Below are 7,141 nucleotides of genomic sequence, written 5' to 3'. Positions count from 1 at the left end.
ACTCGAAGGCACTTAACAACAACAACAACAAAAGTATATTGATAACTTAGAAAAATAGAGTCAATGAAAAGAGGGAAAAAGGTAGAATGGATTACAGAAGCGTGAGGTCAATTTTGGAAAGTTAACTTGACTCTAGAGCAAATCTTCAAAAGGATGATCACTAATCCAATGTACAATGTTCAAAAGAACATAGAGAAGATAGTATCCATTTGACCTCACCTCTATGGCTTAATGATGAGAACTTGACTAGAGGAGGATAAAAAAAAACAAAACAACAACAACAAAAAAACTAATTTTGATAAAGGAAACAAGTGTAAATTGCAACCATTTGATGAACTTCACCTATACTTATAGATGTAGTAGCTCAAAATACCAACTGAGAGGCAAGGAGTCTTCACGTCAAGTATGAATGCTATCCCTTCTGTATACAGGGTTGATGTTGTTGTTGTTAAGTGCTGTCATACAGGGTTGATAGGGAAGGGCAATTTAGACATTGGCTACCTAAAATTCAGGTACTATAAAGGCAGGAAGTAACTGGCTTACAAGTTTTGAAGAGGGAGTATGTGCAGGGGAAGTTAGAATCCCCACTGAATAGTTTTCATCTTATCTAGACAGGTCTGGTGAAAGGAGATAAGGGTAAGAATTTTATGATTCAATAGTGAATAATTGTTAGGACTAATTGTGACTGTCACAGCTGTAAAGGTAGAAGTTTTGTAATGAAAAGGGGTAGTAGCTAATCTTACAGTTCAGGAACAGACAACGCTAGGACCATCAGAGTAGAAGAGCATGAGCAGAATGTGGGACCCTATCCATAGAGGCAGCGACACCAGATATCTAAGAAGAGATGAGGACATGGAGATAGAGCAGTTGAGTACACTAGACTCATGGAAAGAGAAAGGCTGTGTGCTGGTGGCCAGGAGGTAGGCTTGCTGAATGTGCCCTTTGGTTGTTTAAATGATTATATATTCCCAAGTGTTTTTGTGTACATCCCCCCTCCAAAACAACAACAAAACAGAGAGAATAGAAGCAATTACTGTTAAATGATTATGCATGGAGGAAATTGTAACGATGAGTGCAAAACCAATGTTCTCCCATGTAAGCTATCATTCAACTCACAATAAAAACTTAGAAATATAAAAAGGACACAGAAAATGCACACTTAATCTCACCAGGTATCCATAACCATGAGATTGCCATTAATAAGGCCAGAATAGCATTTGTTTATCAGCAAATATTAACTAATCATAGTAGCTACTTAAAAGTGATATAGAAAATAATAGAACTTCTATTCTGGAGATCATATATATCCAATACATGAACATTTCATTAAATTTGTGTGAGAATTCTCTTTACATGGACTGGAATGTTATATGAGTATATCAGAGGTTAAAGAGTTGGTGCCCATTCAAACTGATATAAATGTCCATTTTGTGGAAGATAGGTCCAAAGGAAGAGCATAAGTATTCCTTCACATAACTCCTTTAAAAAAATAATAGTCCTGCTGCAAATTGGTCCCACCGTTCTTAAAAAGGAAATTTAGTATTCATGTTTGGTTCCTCAAGAATAATCCAGTTGGTTTATCAAAGTATTAATTTTAAGCATGTTTAGTACTTATGTGTGTGAGCTGGGGTTAATGCACTGAGTCATTTGAACCCTAAGGTTGGCAGTTCAAGCTCACTTGTTGCTCCTTTGAAACCATATACAAGGTTACTATAGATCGGAACCAATTCAACTGCACTTAACAACAACAAGTGATTTTTAGGAATGAACTCCTGCATATAACATTTTTCACAATCTCATTTCTTTCTTATTGATATTTTAGTGCCCCTTATAGCTTGGAGTAGTGGTGTGGTACTGTAAGATAAGCACTGGATTGCTAACCAAAATGTCAGAAGTTCAAACCCACTAGCGGCTCCTCAGAAACCCTATACAAGGTCATTGTGAATTGGAAGCAACTCAATGGCACCTAACAGCAGCAACATAGATATGTGAGCCTGATAATTATTAGTCTGGCATGATCCTTGATCTGGAGTATGCACATTACTAGCCAGTAAGGAGGTTATTGCCATGGACTAAGGACACAGTATTTCTTTCCTACTTGGACTAGTCACTGGATTTGACAATGAGATAAAAAACACTTTTTATCCAACCATTATAAAATGCTGTTCTTTCTTCTTAAAAAAATATTAGTGAGATCAACTTGGGCAAAGAACCAGGTATCAACTATATTTCTCTTAGCCTTAAATCTATATTATTATTTCTTAAATTGGTTTCCTTTCCCAAACACATTCTCAGACAGTAGTGGTTATCTCGAGATGGAAGGAAATCTATGCCAATTCTTGAGGGTGTGAATTCTGGTTTAAATCCCCATTTAGGTTGCAACATAAAAACCCATAAGTTGGCGTAAGAGGAAACTTGAGTAAAGATCTGTTTCTCTGTACTCCCAAACCATCATTAAAATGGTCAAAGGAATTTAAAATGGATAAAAATGTGCATTAAAGGCAAACTATATAAAGATGCCATTCATATTTTAGATATCTTAAGGAATTTCTGTAGTTAAAAGAAGGTATCAAAGGCTGGCTCAAATCTATCCTTCCTGATAAAGAAGCCCCACATTATAGAAGTAAATAAAGAGACTTTGGAAAAATGCCGTTAACATCTCTAATACAGGTGAGAGATAAAATCGAGGAAGAGACATACTACAGGTACATGTTATCTGTTATCTTTTTGAAGCTATAACTCTATAGTAGAGGTCTACAAACTTTTTCTATAAAGGACCTGATTCTTACTTCTTCAAAAAATGTTGTAAGCTTTGACAACCTGCTGTTCAGTGGTCTCAGAGCTTGTGATATAACTACCCCTACCCACAAGTAGCAAGCACCATGAAGGGCAGTGCTGGAAATAGCACTTAGAGTATACCCTGTGACAGTTCCATGGTGTATCTGATGTGGAGGTCTGAACAAACATCATAAAGAAAATAAAGAAATAAAATCAACTGCAAATCACTTTGGTAGAAATATAAGTGACTATGATTAATTTTTGTGGGATCATAAATTAATATGCATATACATATATACCGATTTCACAAATTATTTTTAAGAAATGGTTGATTAAGAGAAAAACAGGTGGAGTGAATGTACAGTCTTACTAGAAAAGAAGAAATACAAAAGATCTATACATTTATGAAAAGCTTCCATCTCATTAGAAATAAAAAGGGAACATATAAAGATATTCTGATACCATTTTTCACTATCAAATTAATGCAAAATAAACAGAAAGCTAGAAAACTAACAGAGAAATGGTGACTCTTATACTGCTGGTGGCAGTATATAGTGCAATAACTATTTAGTAAAATCACTTATTAAGCAGTATTGATTCCACTGAAATAACCAGTGATACAACACCCAAGATTTATGTGTAAGTATATGCATTATTGCAATGCTATTTATTATGGGGGGAAACACTGAATCCATTAAATGTTTATAAATGTTTAATAGTAGAGAGTTGGTTAAATATGGTACAGCCATATAGTATGATTCTATGAGGCCAGTAAAATCATTTATAGATTTGTTTTGACCATAGGAAACTGTAATTTATTCTAAATAAACAAGCAGTTATAAAATAATACATATAGTAAAATCTCAAGCTTTAAAACAACTTTGTGGTGTTAAGATATAATGTAAGGCATATAGTAAATGAGTGCATATGTTTATGGAACTATGCAACAGAGATTGCATAGACATATACTAATAATTTAATCTTGGTATTCTCTGTATGGGAAGCTATTTTATATGTGGATTTCTATAAAGATTATTGTTTTGCAGTATATGAAACAGAATCATATGGTATATTTTCTTTTGACTTTTTAAAATATATTTTCAAATGCATTTATTTTAATGGTATTCTATAGTTTGAATAGACCACACACAATACCCCTATGAACAATATTATACAAGTTCCTAATATACTTCTGCAAGAATTTGTCTAAGGTATGTATCTTGTAGTAAAATTGTTGAGCTGTACGAAATATCATATGTAACTTTAATGCTGATTTGCAAACCACAAGTTCAGCAGTTTGAGCTTACCAGTTGCTCGTTGGGAGAAAGATGAGTCTTTCTTCTCCTGCAAAGATTTACAGCCTCAGGAACTTTATACAGGGACACTCTGAGTCAGTACCAAGTCTATAGCACTTAACAACAAGTTATTCCAAAATGTGTATCCAAATCAAACAAAATCAGTAGTATTTTGTTTGGTCTTCCATGGTGCTAGAAAATGCTCAACCTTATATAATTGAAACTGCTTGTTTTCTTTCTTTCTACTTTCTCTGCCCAGAATGCCAATGATTTGCATGTTACATCTATCTCTTTGTTGTTGTTTGTTTCCACTCAGCCCCAATTCATAGTGGCTCAATGCACAATAGAAAGAAGCACTTCTTGGTTCTGAGTCATCCTCACAATCACTGTTGTGCTTGAGCCCACTGCTGTTTCCACTGTGTCGATTCATCTCATTGAGGATCATTCTGTTTTCAACTGACGCTCTGCTTTACTAACTATGATGTCCTTATCTAGGGACTGGTCCATCCTGATAATTTGTCCAAAGCATGAGAGATGAAGTTTCACCATCTTGGCCTCAAAGGAGCATTCTTTCAACACAGATTTCTTCTGGCAGCCCATGATACTTTTACTATTCTTCTATAATACCATAACCCAAATGCAGCAATTCTTGTAGCATCTTCCTTATTCATTTTCCAACTTTCACATGCACATGAGGCTATTGTAAATACCAGGGCTTGGGGCAGGCTCTCATAGCCCTCAAACTTACTTCTTTGCTCTTGAATACTTTAAAGAGGGCTTGTGCCGGAGATTTGCCTAATGCAATATGTCGTTTGATTTATTGACTGCTGTTTCCATGAGTGTTGATGGCTTATCTGAACAAAATGAAATCTTTTGCAACTCCAATCTTTTCACCATTCATGAAGACGTTATTTATTGATTCCAGTGGTGAGGATTTTTGTTTTCTTTACATTAAGATGCAACCCATAATGAAAGCTGTGATCTTTGATTTTCATCAGCAAGAAATTTTTTTTCTGTTTTTCTGATTCTTTACTTTTTGTTTGTTTGTTTATTTGTTTTGTAAGGTTTCTATTATGAATTGAGTGATTGTCTACATGGGAGAATATCTGTTTTACACTCATCTCATCGTATTTCATTTCATTGCAATGATTACAATCCCTTCCATGCATCATCGTTCAAAAGTACTTGCTTCTATTCCCTCTGTTTTGTTTTGTTTGGATGTACACCAAAACACTCAGGAAAATACAATCTTCAAATAACCAAAGGGCACACCCTGCAAGCCAGCACCCCAGCAGCCAGAACACAGCCCCTCTTCCTCCATGAGACTAGAGACCTCAGCTGCTCCATTTTTCCATGTCATCTTCTCTACCTCCATTTCTGGCATCGCTGCTTCTCTGGATAGGGTCCCACACTCCATGTCCTTTTCCCCTTTATGGTCCCAGGGTCCTCCACTCCTGGAATCTAAGATCAACCACTCCCACCATTTTGCTACAAACTTCCACCATTACAGCTGTGATAATCATAATTAGCTATGATAGTAATTACTCACTACTGAATCATAAGAATTATACCCCAATCTCTTTTCACCAGACCTATCTAAAAAGGATGAAAACCACTCAGTAGGGATTCTACCTTCTTGTGCACACTCTGAAACTAAACTCCTTCTTGAAAACTTGTAAGTCACACACATCATGCCTTTATAGCCCCCATTTAGGTAGCCAATGTCTAAGTTGCCCATTCCCATTAACCTTGTGTGCAGAGGAAATGGGAATGATCTATGCTATGAAGATTGTTTCTCTCTTGGTTAATATTTTAAGCAACATAAGTATAGGTTAAATTCATCACATTGTAGCAATTTACACTTGTTTTCTTTATCAATTTTTTTTTTTCTTTTCCACTAGTTGAGTTCTAGAGGAAAAAAACAAAAAACAACTTATGTATGCCAAGAAATTTGGAAGACAACTATCTGACCAATTGATTAGAAGAGATCTGTATTTGTGCCCATTCCAAAGAGAAGTGAATATGGAAATCATAGGACAATATCTTTGATATCCTACATAAGTAAAGTTTTACTAAAGTTAGTACAGTAACAGCTGCAACCATACATTGACAGAGAACTTCCAGAGGTTCAAGCAGGATTTAGAAGAGGACGTGGAATAAAAGATATCATTGCTGATGTTAGATGGATCTTGGCTGAAAGCAGACAATACCAGAAAGATGTTTACCTGTGCTTTAATAACTACACAAAGGCCTTCGATGTTGTAGATCATGACAAGCGAAGGACAACATTGCAAAGCATGATTATTCCAGAACACTTAATTGTGCTCATGAGGAACCTGTAAATAGACCAAGATGCAGTTGTTCGAACAGAACATGGGAATACTGAATGGTTTTAAATTAGGAAAGGTGTGCAACAAGGTTGTAGTCTTTCACCTTACTTATTCAACTTGTATGCTGAGCAAATAATCTGAGAAAGTGGATCATATGAAGAAAAATGTGGCATCAGGATTGGAGGAAGACTCATTAACAACCTGTGACATGTAGATGATACAACCTTACTTGCTAAAAGTGAAGACAATTTAGAATACTCACTAATGAAGATTAAAGATCATAGCCTTCAGTATGGATTGCATCTCAATGTAAAGAAAGCAAAAATCCCCACCAATGGACCAATAAACAACATTCTTATCAATGGAGAAAAGACTGAAGTTGTGAAAGACTTCATTTTTCTTGGATCAACCATCAACATTCATGAAAGCAGCAGCCAAGTAATCAAATGATGTATTGCACTAAGCAAACCTGCTGCAAAAGACCTTTTTAAAGTGTTGAAGAGCAAAGATGTCAGCTTGAGGTTGGTTGAGATGTCAGATACTGAGGTACACCTGACCCAAGTCATGGTATTTTCAATAACCTCATATGCATGTGAAAGTTGGACAATGAATAAGAAAGACCCTAGAAGAATTGATGTATTTGAGTTATGATGTTGGAGGAGAATATTGAAAGCACCATGGGCTGCCAAAAGAACAAACAGATCTGTGTTGGAAGAAGTACAGCCAGAGTGCTCCTTG

This window comes from Chrysochloris asiatica, unplaced genomic scaffold, assembly GCF_000296735.1.
Source record: "Chrysochloris asiatica unplaced genomic scaffold, ChrAsi1.0 scaffold00026, whole genome shotgun sequence".
NCBI classification, from domain to species: Eukaryota; Metazoa; Chordata; class Mammalia; order Afrosoricida; family Chrysochloridae; genus Chrysochloris; species Chrysochloris asiatica.
Note: the sequence above shows the minus strand (reverse complement) of the source record.